General features: G+C 51.7%; 1 protein-coding gene across 5 annotated transcripts in view; it reads right to left on the minus strand.

Annotated features, from left to right (window-relative positions):
* Nucleotides 1-17984, minus strand: part of FOXN3 (forkhead box N3) — a 450721-nt gene that overhangs the window by 393742 nt on the left and 38995 nt on the right. Inside the window, exon 1 of one of the 5 annotated variants that reach the window (XM_052646568.1) lies at nucleotides 12409-12440. The exons of the other annotated variants lie outside the window; for them this stretch is intronic. The gene's annotated coding sequence lies outside the window, so the exon portion shown is untranslated. Of the gene's footprint in view, nucleotides 1-12408; nucleotides 12441-17984 lie in introns of those variants that run through there. 5 annotated transcript variants of the gene reach the window in all.

Here is a 17984-nt window from a genome sequence, read left to right on the forward strand (position 1 = left end):
GAAGACGCGGTACCTGTATACAGTGGACTGTTACTCAGCATAAAAAAAGAACAGAGCGATGCCATTTGCAGCAACATGGATGGACCCGGAGATGATCCGGGAAGGGAAGACAGTCAGACAGGGACAGACTATGTCACGCGATATTGTCTATATGTGGAGTCTAAAAAAAAAGCAGGTATAAATGAACTTATCTAAAAAACAGAAAGGGAATTACATATGTAGATTACATACTCGTGGCTATGGGGATAAAGGGGAGGGGATTAACTGGGAGATTGGGATTGATGCATGCGTGGTGCTGCTGCTGCTAAGTCATTTCAGTCATGTCTGACCCTGTGGGACCCCATAGACGGCAGCCCACCAGGCTCCTCTGTCCATGGGATTTGCCAGGCAAGAGGACTGGAGTGGGGTGCCATTGCCTTCTCCATGTAAATCAAGTACACAGCAATAAATTTTTTAAAAAAAACACTAAAGAATAATTGCAATAAGCTGGTAAGGATGCACGAAGATATTACTCCCATTTCATAGGCAGGGAAGCGAAGGTTTTGATTGTCTGAAGGTCTGACCAAAGAGCTCACTGGAGGTTTGCAGCCAAGACTAGAATTCGTGTAGCTCACCTTTCAGTTGGATGATTCGTGTGTGGAGTGTGTGCATTTATGTGGCTGTCAACTATGTTAAATGCCTTTTAGATTGCAGAAAAGGCGAAAAAGAAAAGAAGCCTCTTTTTTCCTAATGATAACTTTGCATTTTCTATTGGCCGGTTTTCATCGTATGGCAATAAGGGAAACTAAAATTCTACTTGTTCTCATTCTGTGGTTCAGGCTAAAGCCAAGACAAGCGCTGACTCTCGTGCACATCAGCCTGTTATCAGCACCCTGGAAGGGCTGAGCACCAGGTGGAGGAGAGACAGAGGAGGACTGATGCACCCTCCCCCGGAGGAGGGGGCCCAGAGGGGACCTCCCATGTTCAGTGTTCTGGGGGCAGAATCAGGGCAGAAACTCCCATAGGGAGGAGCCCTCTGAGGGCAGAGGAGGAGAAGGTCGCGAGCCACAGGGGCCGGTCAATGTGGTGCTATTGGCAAGGAATGCTTCTGGGTTCAGCGCGGAATACTGATCACCAAGTATACTGTAGCCTCTCCCTGGGGAGCTGGTCTCTGGTCTACCAGGAAGGGGCTCGGGGTAGAAGACACCGGCTAGTTTGGGAAGAGAGCCAGGAAGGACCTAAAAGAGCTGGAAAACCTTCTGCCCTGTCTTGGGGCGGTGGGGTGGGGGAGGGCAGTTGGGCAGGGGAATCCAGAGCTGTTAGCGATGGGGACAAAAGCAGAAAGAGAAAAATACAATCAGAGCTGCCTCTGAGGGCCTGGCTGGCTGCCACCGGACCCTTCGGGGCAGGAAAGGGCTCGGTGGGCCCCGTGGAGGTTCAGGCTGGGCTGCGGCAGGTGGGGAGTGTGGCGCGCAGACACTCTAGCGCCATACGGGACTTCCATCCAAAATTCTCGAGACTGTCACCCAAGGTCTCGACCGTCTCCAAGGCCAGTGGCCAGAACGTACGGTGAGTGGTATTTCACAAATCTGAGCTGATGCCTTCAGTGAAAGGCGTCCATTTCCTCCTCTAATTCAGTTACAGCGACCCACTCCAGTCTTCTGGCCTGGAGAATCCCAGGGGCAGAGGAGTCCGGCCAGGCCACAGTCCATGGGGTCGCAGAGAGTCGGACACGACGGAGCAGCTAACACTTCAGCTCATCTATTCCCTTCAAAGGCAGCCCTGTCCACAGAACTCTCCCTAATTTCCACCCTGAGTAAAGGTTAGTATTCACCCTTCAGAAAAATTCTGGGAGACCAAGCATGTCCGGATCATGCAGAAATGCCCTGGCGCGTGCTGGAGCCCCGGGCCCACACGAGAGCAGGAGACTGAGAGATGGGGTCTGCTGAACACCTGGAAGGTGGGCCACTCTCAGAGAGGCGAAACCACGTTGGGGGGCACGACCCCTGGCTTCAGCCAGCCGGACCTGAGAGCGACCCGTGTCCCGCCCTCCAGCCCAATTCCGCTGGGCTGGCCGGTTAGAGCAGGCCTCCCAGCAGGTCTGCAGCATTAGATCCACCCACTGGGGCAGGGCCAGTGCTGAAGGCAAAGATTCCACTGCACAGAGGAGGTGCTTAACATCACAACAGGTGAGCTCACGTTATGCAGAAGTAGAAACAGCAAGTACAGACATGTCAACTACACCCTGGCACTTGCCAAGAGTATCTGCCAGCGAGTGAATAACAACAAGGGCACTCTTCATCCGTCTCTGGAGGCTGAACCCTGAGCTGCGGCAGCTGCCGACCTTCAACACCCACTGAGGGGCGCTCGGGGTGGAGAGTGAGGCACTCTGTGCTCCAGGGAAACTGGTGGAGCAGGTCTTCAGACAGTTCAGGTATTTTCAGGACCTGACTTCATGGTCCCAGTCCTTGCATCTCCTCATATCTAAAGAAGCACTAAATCCCTTCCCGGTGACATCAGCTCCCCGTGACTGGCAGAAAGCCTTCTGTAAAATGAGTCCTCGATTGCACTGGACTCCCCCTGCACCAGCATCTTGTATCTTGACCTTCCCCCACTGCCTCTGTGGAGCAGTCTCTCAGAGCATCTGAGGTGCTGTCTCCCAGGCTGCAGTCCTCTTTTCGCCCCAAATAAAACTTAACTCGCAACTCTATGGTGTGCAACTTTTTAGTCAACAGACAAAATTACTTTAAAATTTAAAAATTAAGACAGAGGAACGTTAAAGATGTGAAACAGGAGGGAAGGGGTTCCCTCCTACCGGACTTCCCTGGTGGCGCAGACGGTAAAGAATGTGCCTGCAAAGCAGGAGACTGGATTCAATCCCTGGGCCTGGAAGATCCCCTGGAGAAGGGAATTGGCAGCCCACTCCAGTATTCTTACCTAAAAAATTCCATGGACAGAGGAGCCTGGTGGGCTGCAGTTCATGGGTTGCAAAGAGTCAGACTCGATTGAGAAGCATTCACTATCAGGAGGGAAGGGGACGGGGCACAACCTTTAAAGGAATCACATACCCCTGCGCGCGCTCAGTCACTCAGTCGAGTCCGCCTCTTTGCGACACCCTGGACTGCAGTCCGCCAGGCTCCCCTGTCCATGGGATTTTCCAGGCAAGGACACTGGAGTGGGTTGCCATGCCCTCCTCCAGGGGAATCTTCCTGACCCAAGGATCGAACCAGGGTCTCCTGCACTGCAAGCAGATTCTTCTTCTTTTTTTTTTGCAGGTGGATTCTTTACTCACTGAGCCACTAGGGAAGCTTTGACAGCCCTGAGGACGTGAGGAAACTGGCTAGAGCCCACCGGGTCCACGATGGCACAGGATGCGGCTTCTGGGGGCCCTTGAGTCTCACCTGATACATTAGCATCGAGACGACACGCCCTCCAACACCATGACAGTTCTGAGGCCAACCATAAAAGGTCAAAATGCAGGTGGCAGCCCGATTTCCTGGAAACCTCGGCCCCTTCCCCCTAAAAGTTGGAATAATAATCCCACTCATTAGCCCATGAAATTATCCAGCCCATAAGAACTAACCACACCACATTTCGAGGGCTCTCGCCGTCTGAGATAGACCACGCTCTGTCCGTCTCACTATGCTCATCTCAAAGCTCTTCTCGCCTTTTGAGATGGACTGTGTCTATCTCTGGAGGGTGGACCTCTCTAAATAAATCAGCTTCTTACCAAACACTTTGTCTCTCGCTGAATTCTTTCTGCAGTGAGACATTACAGCCTGAGCTTCACTAAGCGCTGAGACCAGGTGTGTGATCTCGATTAACAGACAGTGGGTTCAAGTCTCAAGCCTGGCTTCTGGCCGGGTTGTGCAGTTTCAGATATAAAAATTCACCACGTGTCGTGACCGATGGGACAAGAGGGACAGACTGGCTCATACTTCTACAGACATCTCTCTCTCTCTGTCTACCTTGGCCAGGAACATACGACTAAAACCTGCATGAATTGTCTCCACATGTACAAAGCACAGGGGGCAGGGAACAAGTGAGTGAGTGCAGGGAAGAGGCAGTGGGAAGACAGAAAGCAGGCTGGGTGAGCCAGGAGCTCAAAGCTGAGGGGCAGGGCGGGTGGAGGTGAACAGGGCCCCTCAACCGGGCTGATCCCGGCGGGGAGGGTCTGGACTGGGCTGGGCAAGCCGGAAGGCTCGGGCTCAGAAACAGGGGTGGGCCCAGTTTAGGGAACCGATAAAGACAGCCAGCTTGGGCTTCAAAGGTGGCACTCATGATGAAAAAACCCGCCTGTCAGTGCAGGAGACATAAGAGACGCGGGTTCGATCCCTGGGTGGGGAAGATCCCCTGGAGGAGGGCATGGCAACCCACTGCAGTGTTCTTGCCTGGAGAATCCCACGGACAGAGGAGCCTGGCGGGCTGCAGTCCATGGGGTCGCAAAGAGCTGGACATGACTGAAGCAATGCACAAGGACACCACACAGAAGAGAAGCAAGACTCAAGGCCGTGGCTGGACACGGTGGCAGGGGCCCTGCAAGGGGCGTCCTTCACTCTGCACAGGTGACGTTTCCGTCTGAGGATCAGGGCCCGCCCATCCCTCGGGGGAGGCGAGCATCAGGGGCGAGGGACAAAGCAGGCCACGCAGCCCTGCCACAAGCGGGCCCTGGGGAGCCACCTGCAAGGCAGGGGTGCCCACAGGGCAAGGTGGGTGCCACCGAGTGCTCACGCCCTTCTGAGACGCTCGCTGCGTCCCTGCAATCTGCTTGCCTCAGAGCAGGCTTCAGCTGCTCTGACCTCGAAACAGCTCTTCATCCGTCACCTAAGATGCCCACTTGGCTTTTCAGCACCTGAGGAAGACACAGCTCTTCCGAAAGGTGAGAAAGTACAACGCCGAGGTCGTAGGGTGGACTTTTCTGGTCCAGGGGTTGAGAGTCCACCTGACATCGTGGAGGCTACAGGTTCAGCCCCCCGTCCAGGAAGAAACCACATCCTGCAGAGCAACTAAACTGCGAGCCACAGGCCCCGAGCCTGCCCACCACGACTCAAGTCCGGGAGCCCGCGCTCCGCAAGGAGACGACCTCCGCGGAGAGCCACTCACCGCAAAGGAGCGGGCCTGCCTCCTGCGGCTGGAGAAAAGGCCACACACAGCCACGAAGACCCGGCGCGGCCACGGACAAGGACACAGGAGGAGAACCAGGAGCAAGCCAGGACTGCCGCTTTCCGCCCGACGTATCAGAGCTTCTGTGAACAATTCGGGTCCGGAAGCCAAGTTCCCCTCACCCCTGAAGGGAGGGGGTCGGGGAAGAGGGGAGATGCTCTTTGAGGAGAAAGAGGCCGCTACGCTAGTTCAAATACACCCTGCGGGGAGAGGTGGTCTCTCCAAGACAGTGAGGGTCCGCCCGGCGACTCTTCCTGGCACAAGCCCATCACGAGCATCAGCAAGTCCGGGACGTGGCCACGCGCCGCCCCCCCACCCAGGGTCACAGAAGAAAGAACGGGGGCCACCCTCGGCTTGACTGGAGGCAAAGAGGGGCAACCACGTCCTGCCCCCAGTTACGCATCTAGCTCAGTCCCGATCCAGACACTCTGGACACCAAAACTCTGGCCCTGGGCTTTATGCTTTACGAGCAGCGGCAAACTTGTCACTGATTTTAGAAGTGACTCTACGCCGGTTTACAAGTCTGAGTCTCATTATTTCACCATGACTTATGGTTATGGACCCAAAATTACACCGCCCAGCAAGTATTACTTGCTTGCAAGTGACTTACGTATGTTATCTCTGAGGAATTCAAAAGAAAGAGAAAACCGGTTACGCCACTCACTGCATGCGTCCCGCGAGCCAGTCGCCGGCACAGGCGCTTCACACAGGGCCCTGAGGCCGCAACTCTCTCAGGACCACACAGCCGACCGCTAGACGAGCCGGCGCTGCAAACCGGGCTCCGCTTCCTAACTCTGCTCTGTGGCCTCCAGACGCAGTCTCAGCTCAGAAATTTCCAACAGATTTTGCTCCAGATTATTTAGAGCAGGCAACACCTACCACGCCCATGCCTATGAAAGGACGCTCGCTCCTTGGGACAAAAGCTATGGCCAACCTAGACAGCATAGTAAAAAGCAGAGCCATCACTTTGCCTACCGAGGTCTGTCTATGGTTTTTCCAGCGGTCATGTGTATGGATGTGAGAAGGCTCAGCACCGAAGAACTGATGGTGCTGGAATCTTCTCCAATATTTTGGCCTCCTGATGCCAAAAGCCAACTCATTGGAAAAGACCCAGGCGCTGGGAAAGATTGAAGGCGGGACGAGAAGGGGTAACAGAGGATGAGATGGCTGGATGGCCTCACTGACTCAATGGACCTGAGTTTGGGCAAACTCCGGGAGACAGTGAAGGACAGGGAAGCCTGGTATGCTTCAGTCCATGGGGTCGCGAAGTATCAGACATGACTTAGTAACTGAACAACGTGCCTAGGCCAGCTGGAAAGGATGTTGGTAATAAATGACAGGTATGGGGGTCCAGGCGCCTTCTGGCTGAAATCAGCCCTGAGTGTGAGCTCAGGGATACGGGAGGAACAGCCTCAACTGAGATGACCAGGAATGCTACCTTACACCAGACATGGAACCGAAAGCTATGCCAGAAATGTTCTGTCCCGCCAGTCTGTAGAACAACGTCTTCCAAGGGTGACTACGGGGACATTACACAAACCTTGACACTAAGAACTACGCTCAATTAAACTAATAGAGGACATTCCATTTCAAAACACGCCCGTGTTACATCCTGATGAGGAGGTATCAACAGAAAATGAAGGTGGACCGCTTGTGAACGATGGCGTCTGCATTACCACAGCGATTCACCTATCACACTAATTTAGGCTTGGAGCCCAAATCAGCACTGCTGTCAGAGAGTTGATTTCTATTCATTTAAAAACTTCCAAGCTCCAGAGTGATCAGTGGGAATTTTAATGCCCTGGGAAAAGAGAGAGAAAAAAGTTAATGTGAGTACTGCACAAAGGAGCAAGACTGGAGCTCACAACTCCGCCAGCAAGTGTTTATGGAGCGTCCGGTACCAGCGTCCAGCCTATGCAAGGGAGAGGTGCCAAAGCTCAGCCTGCATCCGCACGGGGCCAAGGTCCCGTCCGAAGACACTGACCGTGAGGAGGTGAGGGTGGCCACCGCCACGAGTCAGGTGCCGTCCCACACGCTCGTCCCTCAGTCGTGTCCGACTCTTCACAGCCCCATGCACTAGGCCACCAGGCTCCTGCATCTGTGGAACTCTCTGGAGTGGGTTGCCATTTCCTTCTCCAGGGTACTGTCCCATGGGCTTTAGCATAGTAACACTCACCAAGTACTATTGATTAATAGTTCCATTTTACAGATGACTAATTCTCCAAGCCAGGTTTCAACAGTAAGTGAACTGTGAACTTCCAAATGTTCAAGCTGGATTTAGAAAAGGCAGGGGAACCAGAAATCAAATCACCAACATCCACTGGATCATGGAAAAAGCAAGAGTTCCAGAAAAACATCTATTTCTGCTTTATTGACTATGCCAAAGCCTCTGACTGTGTAGATCACAATAAACTGTGGAAAATTCTTCAAGAGATGGGAATACCAGACCACCTGATTTCTTCCTGAGAAATCTGTATGCAGGTCAAGAAGCAACAGTTAGATCTGGGCATAGGACAACAGACTGGTTCCAAGGTGGGAAAGGAGTACGTCAAGGCTGTATATTGTCCCCCTGCTTATTTAACTTCTATACAGAGTACATCATGAGAAATGCTGGGATGGATGAAGCACAAGCTGGAATCAAGATTGCCGGGAGAAATATCAATAACCTCAAATATGCAGATGACACCACCCTTATGGCAGAAAGCAAAGAAGAACTAAAAAGCCTCTTGATGAAAGTTTCTGAAAGAGGAGAATGAAAAAGTTGGCTTAAAACTCAACATTCAGAAAACGAAGATCATGGCATCCGGTCCCATCACTTCATGGCAAATAGATGGGGAAACAGTGGAAACAGTGGCTGACTTTATTTTTGGAGGCTCCAAAATCACTGCAGATGGTGACTGAAGCCATGAAATTAAAAGAAGCTTACCCCTTGGAAGGAAAGTTATGACCAATCTAGACAGCATATTAAAAAGCAGAGACATTACTTTGCCAACAAAGGTCCGTCTAGTCAAGGCTATGGTTTTTCCAGTGGTCATGTATGGATGTGAGAGTTGGACTGTGAAGAAAGCTGAGTGCAGAAGAATTGATGCTTTTGAACTGTGGTGTTGGAGAAGACTCTTGAGAGTCCCATGGACTGCAAGGAGATCCAACCAGTCAATCCTAAAGGAAATCAGTCCTGAATGTTCATTGGAAGGACAGATGCGGAAGCTGAAACTCCAATCCTTTGGCCACCTGATGCGAAGAACTGACTCATTGGAAAAGACCCTGATGCTGGGAGGGATTGGGGGCAGGAGGAGAAGGGGATGACCGAGGATGAGATGGTTGGATGGCACCACTCGATGAACATGAGTTTGAGTAAACTCCGGGAGTTGGCGATAGACAGGGAGGCTGGCGTGCTGCGGTTCATGGGGTCGCAAAGAGTCGACACGACTGAGCTACTGAACTGACTGACTGACGGATAAGTAAACTGAGTTGCGTTAAGTAATTACTATTTAAGTAGTGAGATCAGAATCCACCTTGCAACGCAGGGGACGCGGGTTCAATCTCTGGTCGAGGGAGATGCGACATGCCAAGGGACAACCAGGCTCGCATGCCCCAACGACTGCACCCACGTGTTCTAGAATCCATGCCCCACAACAAAAGATGCCCCCGCCAGGAAATACCGGGGCCGCGCCGCTGGAGAGGAGCCCGCGCACAACAGGGAGGGCCCAGAGCAGCCAACAAGAGAGAAAGGAAGAGACGAGTCTCATATAGCTTTCAGGTCCTGTCTCACCTGCTCCTCACAGAACCATGACGAGACAGGCAGCCCTAGACGTGTCCCACGGCCACACAAAGTCTCCACGGCAGAACCGCGCTAGGAGGCAGGGCCCGTGGCTGCTAACGCACGACTCCTCTAGTGAGAGAGCAGGAGAGGCTGACCTGTGCGCTCCTGACAAGAGGTCCTACAGGCCTTCGCTCAGGAGGAGATCACCTGTCCGGGCAGTATCAACCGCAGAGGGGCGATGGAGGCTTTGAGGGCGGCTGGTGTCCGGAAGGGCAGAGAGGAGAGGGGACGCTGAACACGGCCAAAGGAGCCACAGCGGGGCGGGAGGGCGGACGGTCCGACGACGTCTGCAGGCCAACCAGCGGGGCAGTGTGGTCTGAAAGAGGCTCAGCGGGGCAAGCTCAGGCAGACAGCCCCGGCAGGAAACGGGCGCCGAGACGGACTGTCTGGAGCGCGACAGGACAGGAGGGAGGAAAATGTTGAGCCTTCCCTGGTGGTCCAGGGGTGAGGCATCATCTGCCAATTCAGGGGACGCAGGTTCAGTCCCTGGTGGGGGATTATTAATGAGATCCCACATGCCACAACTAAGCCCGCTTGCTATAATGAAAGACCCCACGTGCGGCGACTAAGACCCGATGCAGCCAAATAAGTGAATAAATAATAAAATCAAATTGCACGCTTTCCAGAAGGTGAATGTAGAGTGAAAAAGTTAAAGTAAAAGTTGCTCAGTCGTGTCCAATTCTCTGAGACCCCATGGACTATACAGTCCATGGAATCCTCCCTTCTCCAAGGGAATCTTCCCAACCCAGGGATCCAACCCAGGTCTACCGCATTGCTGGTGGATTCTTCACTAGCTGAGCCACCAGGGAAGCCCAAGAATACTGGAGTGGGTAGCCTATCCCGTCTCCAGCAGATCTTCCCGACCCAGGAATTGAACCCGGGTCTCTGGGCATTGCACGTGGATTCTTTACCAGCTGAGCTATGAGGGAAGCCTAAATTTAGAGTGAGGGGAGAGTGAAAAAAATAATACTTAAGGAGACAAGTAGGATAATTGTGACTGCTGAATAAATTACAGAATAAGTAATATAGAATAAATTACTGTATATTCTAAATTATAATTATTCTAAATTATAAATAAATATAGAACTAGTATACGACTGAGCACGCATGCAGGCATAAGAATAAATAGAACGAGCTCTCCAAACTGAAGGACTTTAATGAGATGGAAAAAGAACCCAGAGCATCTCCATAATAATGTCTGCAGCTCAAATCTTGTCTTTGAATTGTTTCTAACTTTATCCTTTTTCTGTGGCTAATCCTCGGGTTGACTCACACACTCTCACTCCCTGCTAAAAAGTGAAACTACATATCACCCTCATTAATAATAAACGGAGAAGACTCAGGTTCCTGCACTCGACAGGAAAGGCATCGAGACAGAACGAGCTCTCAGAGTACAGCTGAAGGTGACAACGACTCATCGCCCCTCGACAGCTCCAAAAGGCCTCCCTTGGAGAGCCTTACCTGAGCCCACCCGTTCTGTGTCGAACTGTGTCCCCTCCGAAACCACACAGAAGCCCGAACTCCCGGGACCTCAGAACGTGACCTTATTCGGAAACGTGTGGATGCGATCAGTTAAGATGATGTTTTGCTGGAGGAAGGTGGGCCCTAAGTCCAGTGTGAGAGGCGCCCTTACGAGGAGAGAAAAGACTCAGAGACGCACACACGGAGAAAGGCGCCCGACGCTGGGGCAGGGGCTGGAGCTCTGATGCCATGGCCGGGGTCTGCGAGGACTGGCAGCGCCCCCAGAAGCTAGAGAGAGGCCCGGAGGGCCCCACGAGCCTTCAGTCTGCGCAGCGCAGCCAGGACCTCAATCTCGGCGTTCCAGCCTCCAGGATATATGAGAGGAAAAGTTTCTGTTGCCTTAATTAAAGCCACTTCCCTGGTGATAAAGTGACCTCCCCGGTGGTCCAGTGGCTGAGACTCTGCACCCCTAATGCAGGCGGCCAGGTTTGATCCCTCAAACTGAGAGTTTGCCGCAACTAAAGATCTCACGTGCTGCAACAGAGATCCCACACGCCAGGCCTAAGACCTGGCACAGTCAAGTAAACACATATTTTTTTAATTAAACATAATTTTTTAAAAGCCATTCAGTTTGCAATGCAGGAGACCCTGCTTCAATCCCTGGGTCTGGAAGATCCCCTGGAGAAGGGACAGGCTACCCACTCCAGTATTCTTGGGCTTCCCTTGTGGCTCAGCTGGTAAAGAATCCACCTGCAATGCGGGGGACCTGGGTTCGATCCCTGGGTTGGGAAGACCGGTGGAGAAGGGAAAGGCTCCCCGCTCCAGTATTCTGACCTGGAGAATTCCATGGGCTGTACAGTCCGTGGGGTCACAAAGAGTCGGACATGACTGAGCAACTTTCACTTCACTTTCACTTGTGGTACATTTTGTTATAGCAGCCCTAGGGCACCAACACACTGGCTTCACTACAGCCTCTGGGACGTAGGACAGCAAAGGAAAACCAGCACACCTGGAGACCTGAGTTCCAGGCTCCCCTCTGCAGCCACCCCTCAGCTGGACCTCCACCCAGCATCCTCGTCTTTGAAAGGGAGCATTTAACCTAAGTGAGCACCGCATCCTCTTTCAGGTTTGAAACTCTATGCCCCATCACACCCCAGCCAAGAAAATCATCTGCTCGAGCATCTACTGATGGTGAGAGCGTGACGGGGCTGAAAGAGGAAAGCACTTGCCAATTCAAGAACCCTCCCATCACCAGGAGAAGTCAAGGAGAAAGGGGACAGAGCGATTAGCGGTGGTCCCTGCCTTTACCATATGCCACGTAATCACTGCATCTTCACATCAAATCTGGCCTGCAGCCCTCATGCTATGGCAAGTTAATACAGAGAGACACTGCGAGCTGCCAGGCACAGAGAATTAATACACAGGGTAAGAGGCTCTCCACGACCCACACTGCATTTCCCAAACCTGCTCGTATCAAGGTCATTTAACCCCTGAAATACGAAACCTGCAGAAGACAAGAAAAGAAAAAGGAAGGCTGGCGCTGAGACTGTCCCTCAACCCTCATTCCAGTTACACAATCAGCTTTTCAGCTGGGGAGCTCTTCAAAATTGCTAGAAACTAACGATTATGAAACAAACCCCACTAGTAGAGACCAACAAGAAATTCCTGGAAAAACCCTCACTCAGACGCACCATTCCATTTTACCTTTTTTTCCAAGAGTAAATTGCGGCTGTCAAATTACACCCTTTCATTACTGTCATGGACTCATTTTAAGAACAGCTAATCAGAAAAGCCTACAGAGGTATTTAATCAGATTTTTTTTCTTCCAATGACCTAATGTTTTGGTATGAAACTGCCGCCAGCTCACGCTGGGTAGAAATTTAGCACTGTCAGCATTTAATTATTATTTTATCACAGATTTCCTTACTTTCCTACAGGGAAGAAATAACTTACATGTTTTTAAAAATGCAACAAATGCTTACCTTTTAAAATCGCAAGACGCCACCCTTACTAGTTTGCTTTGTCAAAAATCACCAGCTGGGGAGACGGGACAGGTCACGGAAATGCACTTTTGAGTTAGGAAGAGGTACCGCTATCACCAGCTTCAATCTTCCGGAACGCTGAGACAATGCGGTGAAAATGATGGACGTCCTGCTGGTTTTCAGGGCATGAAATACTCATGACTCATTCGGGTTCGTGTGTGACTGCAGCGACATGGTCCAAACGCTATCCCTGGGCCCATGACCTCCAAGTGGAGCTCTCAGCTTCACTCTCCTCCTCCCCTTCCCTCCAGGAAACTTCGCCTTTTCTTCTCTAAGGTGGGAATAAAAAAACAGAAGAAAAAGGAAGGATGGACAGAAAAGGGAAGGGCAGACGGGTGTGCAGGTGGGACCCTGACTCCCTTTCCTTGGCCGCTACCCTCGGAGTCTAGAGACCCGAGCCGACCGGAGACGCTGAGTCTGGAGAACAAGAGAGAGCGGGCAGGGACCAGATGCCTAGATGTGTCCCTCAAGCCAGTTTCGCTTTCATTTCATCCTCCCCACTCAGCTGAAGTCTCTTTTTAGAAAAGTAGCCATTTCATCATCAACACCACACACACACACACACACACACACACCAAAAAAAAACCCTCTTCATTTGCCTCTCTTCCCCTTTACCCACAGAGTTCCTGCTTCAGAGTCGAGCTCTGAACAAGCTTATCAGGATGCTCGGTGCAGACAAGCCATCACCAGATATTTATCGAGTGCCTCCTGAAAGCGTTTACTGAAGGGGTGACATGGTGTAAACCCAGGTACAAAGTGGTATCCAGGGAAGAGTCCCATGTAAGCAAGAAGGCTGGTCGTTTTTCAGAGCATGGTATGTGTGACTCACGAGCGGACAAGAAAAGTTACCCCCGTTCACGTTCATCAGCTCCAAAGGCGCCTGTGCCACCGGTGCATCTCATTTCGAAGCAGAACTTAAGGCCACTCCCCCAAATCTGTCCTTCCACCCCTCCCCCAAATCTCTCTCATCTTAGGAAATTCCACCTCCAAGACTCTGTCAGCATCCCAAGACCTCCTTGTCCCTCCCACTTCCATCCAATGCACCAGAATGTCATCTTCATCTTCGCTTGATCCCGTGGAACCCAGGGACATCACTCGGCCTCCAGGACTAACCCTAGCCCCAGGTTTCCCATAAATAAATCCAGCGCCCCTCCCCAAAGCGGGTCAGCTCCAGGGCCTCCACCGGGCCCCGCTCCCCCCACATTCCCACTGCTGCAATTCCACACATGAGCCAGGACCCCTTCATCACCCTTGGGGTCTTGGCTCACGCTGCACCCTCCTCCTGGAAGCTCTTCTTTCCACCATTGACGTAATAAGCTCCTCCTTCTGGATTTTAAGTTTCTGTAAAGGGGAAGCCCGTGGTGGTCCAGCGGTTAAGAACCTGCCTGGCAGTGCCAGGCACACGGGTTTGACCCCTGGCCTGGGAGGATCCCGCATGACAGTGCAGCATCTAGGCCTGTGCACCACAGCCCCCGAGTCTGCCGTCCGCGGAAGCCCCCAAGTCTGCCGTCCGCGGAAGCCACCGAGTCTGCCGTCTGGGGCCGAAGAGCGGACAGGAAGCAGCAGAAGCCCCTGCACCCTGGAGCCCACGCTCCACGGCAGGAAAAGCCAGCGCAGTGAGCAGCCCACACGCCAGGAGCCCCCTTCCCCCCCCCCCCCCCCCCCCACCCGGCTCTGCGCAGCTGGACAGCGCAGCAGGGAAGACTCAGCGCAGCCAGAAGGAAACACACAGAGAGACTTCAGTAATGCAGAAGAAAGGAGAGCAGTACCCTGTGGTGTCGGTTCGGGGACAGCCTCCCCGGAGCTGACCCCTACCATTCGTGTCCTCGATCGCTTCTCGCCACAATTTGCAGTTGCTTCACCTGTCTGTGCCCTTGTTAATTACATACACGTTCCTTGCAAGCAAAGGCCTCCTCTGTGCTTTTCACTGCTACAACCCTAACAAGCAGCACAAAGCCTGGCACAAATCACAGACTCAACATTTGTTTAAATGAAGGAACCAAGTGTTTGTTATTCATTTCCCAGCAAGAGAAAAGTAACATATGGCTTCCCTGGGGGCTCAGATGGTAAAGAATCTGCCTGCAACGCAGGAGACGCAGGTTTGACCCCTGGGTCGGGAAGATCCCCGGGAGAAGGGAATGGCAGCCCACTCCAGTCTTCTTGCCTGGAGAATCCCATGGACAGAGGAGCCTGGTGGGCTGCAGTCCGTGGAGTCACAAGAGTTGGGTACAACTTAGTGACTAGACCACCACCACCAGGACCATACACATAAATATAAGTGTTTACTCATGTCGAAGCTCACACCACATTGTAAAGCAACTATACAGCAGTAAAAATTAATTAACTTTTTAAAAAGATATTGAACCAAGCAGCCAAAGGAAAGGAAGCTTACACACGTCTTGGGTCATGGATGGTTCAGCCCTTTTGAGGATAACCTTCAAGCTGAGCTGCACATCAGTCTTCCTTTTCAGTTCCCACAGTCTGATCCAGATTATCCGAGGGCAGCAACGGGGCAAAAGAGACTAAAGGTGAGGAGTGGGTGGAGCCTCAGGGTCAGGGCAAGAACAGGAGAGATGGAAAGGCGTGGCCATCCTGGGTGAGCAGCGGGGTAACTTCGGCCCAGCTCTGCCGCGCCTGCAGCCGGGGCTGCCTCCTTCTGTCTCTTGAGTAAGTGTTAGTCGCTCAGTCATGCCCAACTCTTTGCAGCACCATGGACTGCAGCCCACCAGGCTCCTCTGTCCGTGAGATTTTCCAGGCAAGGATACTGGAGTGGGTTGCCATTTCCTTCTCCAGGGGATCTTCCCTACCCAGGGATGGAACCCGGGTCTCCTGCATCGCAGGCAGATTCTTTACCAACTGAGCTACAAGGGAAGCCCTCTGTCCCCTCAGGGAAGGGCTAATTCCTCCACCGGATGGCTATGTGCTGACACTGAGCATTTTACAGACGCATGGCTATTCTCTAGACAGGCAGTAAGCATAGAGAGTCAACCTCCACGAAACCTTGGTGCTGCCAGAAAACCGAAATCAATTCAACATACGTATGTCGAGGCCAGATATTGTTCAAGTCAATGGGGGTTCGGAGCTAAAATGTAAAGAACAGTGCCTGCCTTTAAGACACTTACAGACCACAGAGGGAGGCAGTTTTCCACGCAGCATCTGTGCACACAGGTACTTCCCCGGCAGCACAGTGGTGAAGAGCCCGCCTGCCAAGGCAGGTACAGGCAGACGACGCAGGTTCAATCTCTGGGTCAGCAAGATTCCCTGGAGAAGGGAATGACAACCACTCTAGTATTCTTCCCTGGAAAACTCCATGGGCAGGGGAGTCTGGCAGGCTACAGTCCACAGGGTCACAAAGAGTCAGGGGCTCACACCCACAGAGCAGTACCATCGCCGGCAGCGGACTGGAGCTGCGCTCGCGTGCTGAGTCTCTGCAGTCGGGCCAGACTCTGTGTGACCCCATGACTGCAGCCCGCCAGGCTCCTCTGTCCACGGGATTCTCCAGGCAAGAATACCGAGAGGGTTGCCGTGCCCTCCTCCAGGGGGTCCTCCCAACCCAGGGGTTGAACCCGTGTCCCTTACATCTGCCTGTGTTGCCAGGCGGGCTCTTTACCACTGGCCCCACCCCTGGGGTGGCTGCCATTACAACTAGGGGCCCAGGAAGGTCTGCCTCTTCCCCTCACCCCAACTCCGTCACTTCACCAACCATCGAACGAGTCACAGGAACAAGGGCCCAGCAGGCAATCAGAGCGTGGCTTTATCAGGAGCTCAGCCTATCCAGCGCTCTGGCAAGGATTACTCACCAGGGCGTGAGGACAAGGGGAAACACTTGGAGTCACAAGGTAATTTTTAAGGCGTAGTGATCTTGCCCACCATGGCTGTGGCCCAGTTCACGTCCTATAATTTGGTCTAGGTTTCACACCTGCTCCACCCAAGCGATGCAAAGCACAGCTGAGGGAGGAGCTGAAACACAGAGCCCCCGCGGCACGTCCTACGATGTATCATAGTGAATGCCGTTCCCATTTTACAGATGAAGAAACAGGCTTGCAAAGGGTCTGACGGCCCAAGATCGTACAGGCACGGGACGGCTGAGGAGGGCCTAAACCCGGGTCTTTTGATCTCAAGTTCAGTTCACGACTCTGGTACTGAGCCTCACCGTGATAGGAGATGTCATACATGCGAAGAGATACATACTCGGATGAAGCAGACGTTATGGCCAATCCGTCATCACAGTCAGCAACCTGAAAGCAACTGTTTCTAGAAATTTCTAATTGTGGAAAGACTTCAGCTACCTGGATTGTGCGGTGTGTTCAGTTGCTAAGTCATGTCAACTCACAAAGACTCGGTCCTTTGTGACCCCAGGGACTGCAGCCCGCCAGCTCTCCACAATGACCCAGACATTTAAATGAGAAAGAAGGACCTCTCAGTGGCTAAAAAGCTCATCCACTCGGCGTCCTTGAACTTTTGTCCAGAACCGATTAACTCTTACTTTGAAAGCAATTCTAATCAGCTGTATTGTCTGGTTTCTTAACCTCTAGCCAGGTAGATATGGTAAATTAAAACGGATTCCTGGAAGGAGAGAAAGTGATTACAGTGAAAAGTGACAGCCTTATAAGAAAAAAAAAAAAGAACCAAGCAGAGGTTGGCAAACTTTTCCTATAAAGATCTGAGAGTAAATATTTTAGGCATCATGGATCATACTTTCTCTGTTGTGACGACTCAACTTCACCAGTGTAGCTCAAAATAAGCCACAGACCAATGTGTAAACGAAGGAGCGTGGCTGAGTTCCAATAAAATTTTATTTACAGAAACAGGTGGCAGGTCAAGTTTGGCCCAGAGGCTACAGTTTGCAAACCATGGAATAGAAGAAAGTTTCAAAGCCAACACGATAGCTAGAAAAATCTTACCAGTCTTGGACTATATCTTAAAGAAACAAACAATCCCAACCTCAGTAGCCCTTTAGGACAACTGGCGTTAGAGAATATCATGGTCCTCCATCATAAAATTAGAAAAGTTTAGAAATCTGAACAGTCTTGGGAATATTACAGTCCAACACCCTGTTTTTACAGAGGAAGAAGTATTTTCTCAGAGAGGTTGAGTGACTCGCTAAAAGTCATGCAGCTAACTAACAATTAAACTTAAATTAGGGCCAGTGTTTTGATTCCATGTTTAGAACTCTTTCCATTATTCCATGTCTATTATTTTAGCCTTTTTGATAACAATGAACAGAGGAAATGCTCACTTAATTAAAACACTACACCCTTGAGGTTGTTAAGATTCTGGAATCGCTAAAGTGCACAGTTCTAGATGTTTAGAAAGATGACTGTGAATCATCAAGACAAAGGTTAAATTGGGTTCAATGTCCTCAGAGAAAAGGATTTCAGAAATAGGGCTAAAAAGAATACATTTCAAATAATTAAAAAGTTAATATATGTGGAAATTTTTATCCTCCCTTGTGCATGGGAAAATGGAGTACCACTGTCCATTCGTTTATGAGCAGGAAAGTTTGCCATCGGATT

The sequence above is a fragment of the Budorcas taxicolor genome, chromosome 10 (assembly GCF_023091745.1).
Source record: "Budorcas taxicolor isolate Tak-1 chromosome 10, Takin1.1, whole genome shotgun sequence".
In the NCBI taxonomy this organism is placed as follows: domain Eukaryota; kingdom Metazoa; phylum Chordata; class Mammalia; order Artiodactyla; family Bovidae; genus Budorcas; species Budorcas taxicolor.